Source organism: Wyeomyia smithii, chromosome 3 (assembly GCF_029784165.1).
Source record: "Wyeomyia smithii strain HCP4-BCI-WySm-NY-G18 chromosome 3, ASM2978416v1, whole genome shotgun sequence".
NCBI lineage: Eukaryota > Metazoa > Arthropoda > Insecta > Diptera > Culicidae > Wyeomyia > Wyeomyia smithii.
Genome location: NC_073696.1, coordinates 67,208,984 through 67,221,258, shown reverse-complemented (window position 1 = coordinate 67,221,258; position 12,275 = coordinate 67,208,984).

The following is a 12,275-nucleotide window of genomic DNA, read 5'->3' as shown; positions in this document are numbered from 1 at the left end:
TTTATTGCCGAGATTCGAGAACGGCACCACTGAGTGCTCGGTTAAAAAAATAATGACAGCTGTCACATTTTTTCGTGAATCTCGGTTCACCTAACTGATATTTCGGCTCGTTAATATTTTGTGCCGAAAGTTCAGTTAGGTTGAACCGAGATTTTCGAAAAAATGTGACAGCTGTCATTTTTTTTCTAACCGAGCACTCAATGGTGCCGTTCTCGGCAAAAATTACCGAGATCCGGCAAAAAAATTTAAGTGTGTAAGGTACATTTTACCTCGATATAAGGTACATTTTTATATTATGTTACAAATAACTCCGAAATTGCTATGGAAACTTCTATAAACAACATATCTTGTCAACGTTTCTGCTTACTATTGGTTATTTAGGAAGTGTCCATAAATTACGTTACACTCAGCGGAAGTTTAAAAAACGTACAAAAATTTAATTTTGCCGAGAAAACATGATATAGTGTGGATGGGAACGGGTGAGCTGATAAAAAAAATAACCTTAAGTTTGACCCGTGAACAATCTGTGTGGAATTAAAAATACAATGCTCAAAAAAATGTTCCAAACCCAGTTTTTCTCTCATAAACCGCACTTGAACACTCTATCAGCTAAAACAAATTTTGATTTAAAAAAGAGCATTTTTATCAAAAACGTCATGGAACCTAGGAAAAAGTTGAAAATATGCTTAAAGTATGTTCGGCAGAATAATGTATTTCTCAAATATGAAAAAATGTCTAGGACATAGTAGGCCTCTTAAATCACACCCCAAAAAGTTTATTGGTATTTGTTTTTTTTTAGACATTTTGAGAATGTGCGTTTATGAAACTACCTGTATATGGTCTATTTTCATGAGATAGAACCATAGTGTCTTCAGCAAAGTTTTTCTACATGATGATTCTACATTACCTACAACTTTGCTAAAGATTTCACTTTGATTTGATAAGTAATAAAATAAATAAAATTATAATCTCACTTTTAGGCAGATTAATCAAGAATCTATTTGCATCAAAAGTTTCTCCTTAAGATATTAACAAAACTTGTCAAATACACTATAGCATTTAAAAGGCATTTTTACACTCAAAAGGTTGACGATCACGTTTTTCACGTTTTAAACCACTATGCAATGTGCATTTATGGGCCACTTTTATGTATTATGAAAAGTTAGTTCAAACGGTCATTTTAAAATTCAACGAGGAAAATGCAAGTTTCCAAATCCTAAGGAACGGAGAAATAATTGAAAAAGATCTCAATCCGTAAGCAGATATTCATGGTTCTTATTCATCGAACCAAAAATTAAAAAACAACAAGAAGGAAAACGAAGTATTTTCGATACAAAAATGTGTATGTTTGTAAATAAATGTTAAATAAAAACTAGTAATAATAACATAACGGCTCGAATTTTTTTCAATTTTTTATGCTCTAGACTACCTCTTTTTTGGACGCGGCTGAAAGTCTTCAAAAAGCAAAAAAAATGTAATTTGAATTGTATTTAAAACAAGTCGGTTCACACTTATAGTTGGATACTATTTCCAAAATAAACTATACGTAGACAAAAGACAACAAAATAAAGTATTTGAAGCCCTATTGTTGAAAATGTTTCATGATTCGATACAAGGTACAATTCGATATAAAGTACAAATCAAATTTCGAAATGTACCTTATATCGAAGTTTGCCTGTACCACGAACAAAACGTGATCCAAAATATGTTTGAAACTTTCAGAATCCGCCTAATTTTTACAAATCCCTTTCAAACGCAACCAGGATTATCAAAACTATGCAAAGTTGTTCAAAGCTGGTAAACCTTTCATTTGTTAATAAAGGTTTTCCGTGAGATCATAACCCATTTTCGTTTATTTTAAATTTTAATTCATTTCGTTAATTTGTTTATATAACGACTGAACCGGTAATTTAACGGGTTTATCGGCTTTATCAGTCCGTGTATACTAGCAAAAACGGTTTGTTTTTTCTTATTCCGACAGTTTCGGTGACTTTATTTGAAAAAGGTGAAATAAAGTTACCGAAACTGTCGGAATAAGAAAAAACAAATCGTTTTTGCTAGTATACACGGACTGATTATGCCGATGAACCCGTTAAAATATTTCGTTTATTTTAAAAAATTGATATAACTTAAATCGGCGTTATTCTTTAATCGAGTTTAATATTTTTTGAAAACTTTATAAAAAGCGCGAATGTTGAATATATTTTTGACATGGTATTTATCAGAGTCTATGGTATATAGAGTCGCGCGAAGAGAAAATCTATCGTTTCGGCAACACAGTTTTTGTGCCGTTTGTTGCCAAGAACTATACAGTTCTGTTTTTCACCATGCATAAGCGAATATCATTCTATGAAATTCTTCACAAGGTACACAGTTTTGAAAGATTACACCGGTGATGTTTCGTTAAATTTAAGTGAACCAGTGTACAGGTTTAATGTTGGATTAAAATGTGTAAGTAAAACTTCGGAAAAACACATATTCTTTATTACGCTCAATTACAACACTTTTCATCCACTCCTAACATTATCACCTTGTTTATTTACATTGCTCGATTGGTACCCTCGTTTGACACTGATTTGGTTCCTTTGGTTTCATCTTTGCGGGACTCTTAAACATAGACTCTGGTATTTATTTGAATTGGATTGTTTTAAATCTACGTTCTAGCAACACTGAAAGATATTATTCACCACAAAGCACGGAACCGCTGACATAACGCACGTAAAAGCATCATCAACATCAGCAGGATCCGCTACACCTGTCAGTTCGTAAAATGGTCTATTGCCTTTTTTAGACTTGTAAACTGTCAAAGTGATGAAACGTGTTGGCAACAATAGACGTTACTGCACTCAATTCATGAATGAAATTTTGACAGAAAGCTCGGAACCGCTGACATAACGCACGTAAAAGCAGCATCAATATCAGCAGGATCCGTAACACCTGTCAGTTCGTGAAATGGTCTATAGGACAGCCCTGGGGGGAGAAACGGGTACGAAGCAGTGTGACTGTCAAAATGAACCAGAATGAGCTGTCATCGACTGTCAATTCGAACCAAAGGAAAAAAAAGCAGTTTTTTGTAATGAGTTTTGTCATAACTGATAGGTATCGTGTTGCTTGAAAAAATATTTATTGGAATCAGTTTTTGTATTCATTGTCGTTTTACAAAATATTTTGCTTTATTTTAACGTTAAATAATAAATTTAATAAGCTTTCAATAATAATCATGTTAGCGTACTTCGATTATCAAAATTGCGCTTTTCTGGATTTAAGGCTTTGGTTACAATTTCGAACACACTTCATCACGGTCAAATGTTGATTCTCGTTTCACAAAATAGTGAGATGAGGGATTTGAAATTTTTGCAACTGCATGAAACCCCGAAAAATCTGCCTCACAGGTTACGCTCTTGAACACATTTTCAGAAAGTCTGCGCAAATATAAACTCGATATTCCGAAAAAAATTTTATTCAACGGCAAATTGAAAAAAACACAGTCTCGAAAAATTTGTGTTTTACAGACAAATTTGCAACATTCAGTATTCCTGATGTTACTAAAAACTCCGTTTGAGTCATGCATGCGTACAGCAAGAAGATAGTTACACGCTATCAAAAAACAACGCATGTACGTGCTCTCTATTTTGAGTGTTGTATAGAGTTCTCCAAGCGAAAACACACAAACACTACGACACGGCCCGCTTTACACGCGTATATTGAAATTTGTGAGAGTGTGAATCAAACTCGGTAGTTTTTTATGCTCTCTTTCAGATGACAGTTCTCACAGGTGACAAAAAATTCTTACAGCTAACAAAAAATAAATCGTAAACATCACACGAATACAAACGCACCTGGAGAATTCTATTCGTTTCCCCCTCCCAGGGACAGCCTACGTTAGGCTACTAAGACAAATTGGATCGAACAACGCGGTTAGTTTAATTTTGCTGGTTTCCAGCAATGAAAATTTGGTGTGGCAGGCGTCGAGCGTGGTTGGCGGAGACGTTACCAACCACGCTAGGCCCCCGCTAACCAATCATTTCACACGATTTATCTTTTGAATTGATCATATGATGGATATGATTCATATCCTATGACCGATTCGTTGTGCATTTGCAGACTATAATCAAATAGCAAGGAATCAATGAATTTGGAATGTTTCAAATGATTTAATTAAACACAAAAATGGGCGAGACGAAGTTTGCCGGGTTAGCTAGTTGAAGCAGACGATTCCAATTCCTCAACGTCGGGGTCAGAAAGCGGCATTCGCTTCTTCGGCCAATTTGATAGGTAACTTTACCGCCGGAAACAAACGTTCGCTTTAAAAAATGTTAAATTCAGAAGCAATAGTTACCACAATAGGGGGAACTTTCTCCTTTTTTAAATATATTTTATTTTGAATGGTTTTATTTTCAAGCATTCCAATTACACCGCACGGTGCTCCCATAGACAGTTAGGCCATTACAAATTTTATTTTTATTTTATGTCACCCCCCCTTCAAAAATCTTGAATATTGGAAGGGGAAGAAAAAAAAAGCTCAAACCGTTTTGTTCATTTCATTGGTTTTCCGACAGCATAAATGCTTAATTTCGTAACAAACAAGTCAGGTGACAGCGAGAGTGTCGTCGAAAGCAAGCGAAATAAATAATAATAATAATAAAGTGTTATTTTTCAACGTTTATTTGAGTGCAAGTTATAAACGTCATAACTTGCACACAAACTTTGATCAAAGATATTTCTTTTTTTTTTAGTCTCGGTGTTATTTATTTTTTGCCACCCCCTTTGCTAACTTCGATAACCTTGGACATAAAAAGAATTCGAAATTTGTATCAGCCTTATTATAAAAATACTACAAGGTATACAGCCCTAGGATTGTATGAAATGGTGACGTGGGACTAAACACTGTAATTAGGGGATTTTTTGTTCCAAAATATACAGAGTCCGCAGACAGAATCAATGTGTTTGCTCGGTGACTTACGTACTTTTATTTTCAGCCTTAGAAATATATTCAACAACACTCGGAAAAATAACGTTTATATTTGGCGATATTATGCCTGTAGAATTTTTTGTGCATTTGACAAAGCACAAGCTTATCGTTCTTGTTGAAGAAGCACCAAGAATTTCTCGTAATGCGTCAAAGTCAGAATTAACTCTATATCCTCAAAAACCAAATCCAATAATATTTACGTTATCATAATGAATGGTTTTGTCTTATTTAACTTCGAATAAATCAAATTTATAATAAGGATCTTACTTTCAAAATAATATTCGGTCACGATTATTCAGTGAATATCGAATAAAAAATATATTAAATATAACTTATGACCGTTGCAAAAATGTACAATTCTTGTTGGGTAATTTATGGTAATCATATTTATGAGATAAACTGTCAATCTCCATCAGCAGCAGCATTGCAGTTTTTCCTCGATTGCACACGAATAGAAATGTACAAACAGAAGTGTACCACTGCAATACGAATAGTACCGCGCGCTGCAGTACAAATGCTGCCACAAACCACTTAAATGTACGAATAGAAGAGTACCGCTGCAATCATAGACGACGAGAGACTTGCTGCTTTCTGCTCCACTGGTACTGTTGCCTATACCAGTATGTTTTCTTTCAAGACATCAGTTTTTATTACGTTCTGAAAGCAGGATTAGGACTTGTTCAAGTATGAGGATTGTTTCAAACTTTTCGGAAAACTTTTACCTTCGAGACATCACATTAGTCTACGCTCATGGAAGCAAAAATAAATTGACCTATTGGGACGGGTAGACTCTGTCAATTTTTTATTCGATATTCAAACAAAGAATATCACAGGGAACGGTTGGTGTTCATTCACGTCGTCTGTGCTAGGAATGCTCGCATGTAATTGGTTCATTGTTCGCGTAAATTTTTCATTGAAGCTTTTTATCAATTTTACCGCTTAGCAATGAAATAAGAGTGATAACTAGCATATTACAAAATTGTTCTACATTTTATCTATCGAACAACATATTGGTTATTGTTATCCATCATATGGTTATACTGTTATTAACGTTTGAAATCTGACGCAACATTTACCTGTTTCATTTCCAGTTTTACAGAATGCATCTCAGTATAGTAAACAAAGAAGTAGTCCCACGTCAAAAATGCACCAAAGGATCTGAGTACACCATTTGATTCGTTAAGACGTCCTGGATTTCTGGTCAAAATTTCAAAATCGTCGTACGGTACATTTCTGAATACCTAATACCCTCTTTGAAAATCGTAAAGTACAAAGAATAATATAAAAACGACGAAATAATCAGTGTGAAGCACATTTCAAGAAATAACTTCCAAAATAGTTTTCACACATTCCAAGCATTATATTTCTTGACATTCACAATTGGTGGAAAGATTTATTTGAAAATCCTACAGTGCACAGTGGTCTAAATTCGAAAAATCGTGATCGTTTTAGATTTGACTATGAAAAATTGATTTTATGTGCTCAATGTCTTCAGCAAAATTGTTTCATAGAACAAGGCCTTATTTTTGGCGTTTTTGGTTTTTCGATAAACCCACCTAACAGTAAGGTTAAAGAAAATATTTTCTTTAATTTTCAATATATCAGATTGCTTCCTTCAGCACAGTTGTGGGAAAAAATTAACAGTAAAACAATTGCAGAATACTGCAATGTCCTATCTGTACGTTGGACACGACAAAACAGAGTTTTTTGTGGAATATCCTTCCCTAAAATCAGTTTTTTGCCTATAATTTTGTTTGCAATGGTCAAAACAATTCAAAATGTTCAAGATTTCATTCATTCAACTAAGCATCCTACCAACTTTGTTAATTTTTTTTATCCTCGCCTATTTTCCGTCGGTTTAGTTCTGCCACTGTTGTTGTGCCAATCACCGACGCCCAGGGAAGCGACTCCACCCAGGACCCTAACTCACGACCCGTTTATTAACGGACCAGCGCCAACGGCTTTACTTCCTCATGTGATGGAAGGCGTGATCCCAGAAATTTTTCGTCTCAGAAAATCTCCCGATGTCGGCTAGGATTGAATCTAGACATGGGCGCAACTAGGGAAAATTTCTAGTTTCCATACACTTCATTTAAAAAAAAATAGAAAAAAGAGTTACAATGCGCCTATTTAAAAACGCATAAAATAGTGTCGTAACAGGAGACAAAATCACTTCAATCGGGAATAAATCTCCGAAGATGTATTGAATATCTTGACCACCTCTCTCAGCTGACACTGATTCGATATTGAGGAGAACTAGGTTTGGTAAACGGCTGGGCACTTCGTACCAGCAGTACACCCGTGCTAGTCAACATAAAATAGATCCCAGTGTGGTTCAAGGCATAATGCCATATTCTTAACTCCACAAGGAACCGATTGGAATACGAGCAACCAAGAGAAGATTGGGGAACCGGTGGGAACTTGGTCGTATGCTGACAGGGAAGCGGTAGTTGTTCTCCTTGCAGAGCAGCTTGTCTGAGCGTCTGTTTTCCAGGATAGGCGCAGCTCGAACAGCGACTAATCCGAAGTGGACGGTGAACTATGAAATGCGGTGTCTCGCCTCTACACCCAAGACGGCGGCCCGTCGCGAGACTAGGTATCGCAGCCCTAGTAAAACAGCATGCTAAAATAAACATATAACGAACAATCAAGAATTGAAAACGAACCGTAATTACCCGCAATGATCTAGTGACGAAATAACGACGATTAGAAGCTCGGTACATGTAACAGTAGATCGCTTAACGCCCCGGATGCCGACCGGATTCTGCTGGATCAGCTAGAACTTCACTTCGTTGCGCTCCAGGAGCTTTACCGAATAAAAGGCCAGTTCTACAACTACACCATCCTCAATGCCTACTGCCCTCACGAAGAACGTCCCGATATAAAGAAAGAAACGTTCTACGCACAGCTCTACTCTACGATAGCTGCTCGCGTAGAGACATCAAGATCGTGATTGGGGACATGAACGCTCAGGTCGGTAGGGAAGACATATATAAGCCGGTGATTAGCCCGCATAGCCTGCACACCGTGACGAACGACAACGGCCAGGGATGCGTCAACTTCGCAGCTTCCTGCAGACTGGCAGTCCGAAAAACCTGCTTTCCCCAAAAAGACATCCACGAAACCACCTGGAGATCACCTGACCAACGTACAACAAACAAAATTGACCATGTTCTCATCGACGGCTTTTTTTCTCTGACATACAAACGTACGCACCAATCGTGGTGGGGGTATTGGCATGACCACTTCGATCGAGTCTAGTGCGACGAAGTAAAAAGTTGACGATGTACCTGATACGACCGGTAGTTCTCTACGGAATCGATACATCAACGCTTCTGGCCTCAACGCTCTTGGAGTTTTCGAACAGAAGGTGCTGCGGACTATTTATTGTGGAGTACAGACGGACGACGGATAATGGCGACATTGCATGAACCATGAGCTGCACGCGCTGCTTGAAGAGGGCCGGTCTCGTTGTAAGGATGCCGGAATCCTGTGAAATCACTTCTCTTCAGCAACCCTGTTCAGGACTAGGAGGCGCAGTGTGCACGATGGCTCGACCAGATCGAAATAGACTTGCGGGTGATGAGACGTCTGGGGAACTGGCGAAACACAGCCCAAGACCGAGCAGCATGGCAACAACTCCTTGATACAGCACGAGCCACCACGGCTCTTATCTTATTGGTGAGGTAAGTAAGAGAGCTAGGTTTGAGAATCGATCCTGGGCACAGTACTAGTTCTCAGCCAATGAATGATGACATCTTAATTTGTGTTGATTTTGATGCTCTGATAAGAAGTACGGGATGTATTTATATTGACTACAATTATTCTATGGGAAATTCTAGTGGGGGGGGGGGGGGGCTTAAAACTTGCTAGGGGGGGGGGCTGTAGTCCCCCTAGGCCCCCCGTAGTTGCGCCCATGAATCTAGACCAGTTGGGTTGGTTGTGAGTGGATCATGCCACCCCACAACCATCGACACCTATGTCGGCGTTGGGATTCGAACCCAGGCGTCGAGCGTGGTTGGCGGAGACGTTACCAACCACGCTAGGCCCCCGCCATTTAAATTTATTGTTTCGACCATCACAGAAAAAGTTATAAACAAAAAAAAAGATTTTAAAGAAGGGTGTTCCACAAAAAACTCTATTTTGTCGTGTCGAAAGTACCGATAGGACATCGGCGTATTCAGCAATTTTTTTTATTTCAAATTTTTCCACACTTTGCTGGAGAAAGCAATCTGTTGGTTTTTTAGGTACATAAAATCTATTTTTCACAGTCAAATCACTGTTTTTCGATTTTAGACCACTGTGCACTGTGGGATTTTCAAATAAATCTTTCCACCAATTGTAAATGTCTTGGAAACAGTATGGTGTAGAAACAGTTTTGGAACTTATTTCGTAAAATGGTAGTTAAAATACCACAATAAGTATTTCGTCATTTTATACCACTTTTTTGTACTTTACCACCTTCAAACTTATATACTCAATCGATCTTCCAAAACAATGTTTTTTCGTTTCATTTGAACTAACCGGAAGTCGATTGATTGATAGCTCTCTAAAAAAACGAGCGCAAAGGGAGGTTTCCCCAATTTCCATATAAATTTGACATGTCATGTGCCAAGCTCCGCACGAGTAATCGATTTCCAGCAGGTGAAGCATTGTTTAGGGGTTCAAATGAAACAACAAAAACTTTGTTTTGGCTCTCTGCTTTTGAGTTTTCATCTTTCCGTATAACGATTTCCCACCCTAATATATATGCGTATGTGCGTGAATATTTGAGTGCTTGTGTCATTTGTCAAGCTGCCGATGGACAGAAACTGACGTTTGACCGATACACGATTATTGCTAGTAAATCGACTGCGTGGCAGAGTAGGTAGAAGCCGGGTTTTTACGTTAAGCTTTAGGAACAATCTGCGAGAAAAATGCATGTTTATTCGCATAACCTGGCGTAGCGGTTCACGGATAGAACCGTAAAATCCATGCGGCCTTGATTTAAACATCAATGTTTATGAAATTGACAGACTATTTTGTTGAAATAGATCATTGCACGATGACGTCACAAAACAAGAAGAAGAAAGGGATTTGACAGTTGTCGCGGGTTTGTTTACATAGTAAAGTTTTCGGCCCGAATAAAAATTCGGAAGTGTCTTGGTCAAAATTGCATTTCCAAGAATAAACCAAAAGATCACAGTAACGAATTCGCATAGGCGGAGAATTTTCCCATCTTTTTCGTACTCATTTTCACTCCTATCACATAAAAAGTGAATGGAACACATTGTAAACAAACCCATGGGAAGTGTCAGAAAAGTGAGGTTAATTTTCGTGTGCAATGATCTATGGTCTCCCGCGTTTTCCACGCAGTGATGGTGTTGGTTGTTACGTCAACTATGTAAACAGGGGCAGAGCTGTGCTGGTAGCGTCATACAAATTTCCTGAAACTGAAAAAATCGTGATTTCGAACATAATTTATATATATTTTTATATATTTTTTATATTGATTGATCCAAAAAGAAATATTGCAATAAAGTTTTTAAACACAGGCACAATAGGCACGTGTTCTATTGCTTAACAATAAATTGAGAATGCTCCAAAATTACTTTATCACAGTGATTTTTAACTGGTGGTTCACAAACCTTTTGTATGGCCAATAAAATAATTAGGGGCCATCAACATACCACGTGGACAGATTTTAAACGATTCAACCCGCCATCGCACGTGCTTAGTTCGTAAACAATTATCTCTTTCTCACTTGCGTCGTTAATTGCGATGTCGTTTCTTTATTCCTCGGCAGATTTGCCCGAACACAGTGGAATAAAGAAATTCGCTATGAGTATCTCTAATGCCACCCAACTAGCGAATCCTGTTCGTGAACTGACAGCTCGACAATTTTTTCACAGGGGAGTACCGATTGTTTATTTTCTTTCTGATTTGAAAAAACCTCCTAATTTCATAGTTGTGAAACTGTGTCCAAAAAAGTAAACTGTGCTCCGCTGTTTTGTAGCTGAGGTGTATAATTAATGTTTTTGGTCAATATTTTTCATCACATCTTGTTTTTTTTTTATTTTAAATGAACTTTCAGTCGAGAAGCAAAATGATTAAGCACAAGCACAACACTCTACCCAGAGCTGCCAGATTTTATTTTGAAAAATCTGTATGTAAACGTAAAAAAATTTGTATTTTTCTGTATCTTGTTCGTGTGCCTGCAAGTGCTCGGGTTTAGGGTTACTGGGCTTGAAATACGACCTTAAACCTCGCCTGAAACCGTAAAAAGTTGGGTAAAATTCTTGAAAGAAAACTCCTGTTTATGGCTAGGTTTTATTTTTCTATGAAAGCAATCGAATCAGGTATTTTTGTTCCAAAGTTTTCCAACTTAGCCAAATGTCGGAAGTCCAAAAGAAATCAAAGAAAAGCAATTTCCGACTTAGTTAAATGCCAGATGCCCAGCAGAAGTCAAACAGAAGCAATAAAAGGGTAAAAAAAGAGCGTGATTGTCGGCAAAAGAAGAGCGTTGGTTGTCGTCAACGCAAATACAAGACAAATACAATCAGCTGCAAATATTCCACTTTGGACGAGGAAACAGATTTTAAAGCTCGTTCGCACCTATGAAAATTCTTATTCGGAACAGTCAGACTGCTCGTGAAAACCGAGAAAACGTTGCAAAAAATATTGCTCTCTTTTTCTCTCACACAAAATTACTCGCAACAACACTGCGTACTGTGGATTAGGTAATCCACCAGACAGTTGCAATCAGCCTCAGGTTTGTTCAAGAGATCGCAACTTGGATGCAATCTGGATCGAGAAGCGTGAAATACAAACGTTGTCCGATCGGTTGCTCTAGTATTGCAAATGGCAATCCTTCAAACAACAATAGAATATTATTTATGTTGTAAAGTAGGCAATGTATGTGATTTTTTCGAGGATGCAAAAAATGCGATGCGGAAACGGGCTGAGGGTGTAATTTAGCCATAGAAAAAAATTTCCTAGACGATTAGAGATTTTTTTCTCCGACATTAAAAAATTTCGTGTTCGGTTGTATTTTGGTTTTGCAACTTGAAAACAGCAGCAATAACAAACGTACAAGCAATAAACGTCACCCGTGAATTGCCTCAAGCGAATCGGCCAGTTTGGCGGCTAAGGCCGTTTACATACTGGAGCGTTCTGCGTTGCGGAGACGGTTCGCCTTGCCTCTGCTTAGCGCTGTACATTAACTCAGTTACTGATGTTCGGATTAGATATACTGAGAGAGAGAGATAAGCGATGAAAAAAGCCGCCAATTTGGCAACTAGGTTTCACATGTCAGGGGTGCCAG